Source organism: Arachis duranensis, chromosome 3 (genome assembly GCF_000817695.3).
Source record: "Arachis duranensis cultivar V14167 chromosome 3, aradu.V14167.gnm2.J7QH, whole genome shotgun sequence".
Taxonomy (NCBI): domain Eukaryota; kingdom Viridiplantae; phylum Streptophyta; class Magnoliopsida; order Fabales; family Fabaceae; genus Arachis; species Arachis duranensis.
Genome location: NC_029774.3, coordinates 9,193,867 through 9,194,627, shown reverse-complemented (window position 1 = coordinate 9,194,627; position 761 = coordinate 9,193,867).

Genomic DNA, 761 nt, shown 5'->3' with positions numbered 1-761 from the left:
TTCTCTGCATTTTTCATCTATTTGAACAGTGGTTATCTCTTTAATAGTGCTGTCATTTTCTTGTTCTTTTTGCAATTCATCTTCTGCAAATATCACATCTCTACTGACAACTACCTTGCGGGCAGTGGGATCCCACAGGTGATACCCCTTAACACCGTCAACATAACCCAAGAATATACATTTTCTAGACTTTGGGTCTAGCTTTGTTCTTTCTTGGGAATTGTACATCATGTACACAGGACAACCAAATATATGTAAAGAAGAATAATTAGGTGGCTTACCTTGCCACATCTCCATTGGTGTCTTTAACCCAATTGCAGTTGATGGTGACCGATTTATCACATAACAGGCGGTTTTAACAGCTTCTGCCCAAAAAGACTTGGCTAAACCTGCAGTTTACAACATAGCTCGTGCTCTTTCTAGGAGAGTCCTATTCATTCGCTCTGCTACACCATTTTGCTGAGGCGTATATACAACTGTGAATTGTCGTTGAATACCTGCTTGCTTGCAAAATGTTAGAAAATCACCATCAACATATTCTCCTCCATTATCTGTCCTTAAACACTTGATCTTCTTTCCAGATTCAAGTTCTAACTTTGCTTTAAACTCTTTGAACATCGCAAACACGTCTGACTTCTTCTTGATCGGGAACACCCATAGCCTCCTAGAGTAATCATCAATAAATGATACAAGATATTTTGCTCCTCCTAGGGACATCTCCGGCGATTCCCACACATCAGAATGAATCAACTCCAATATGT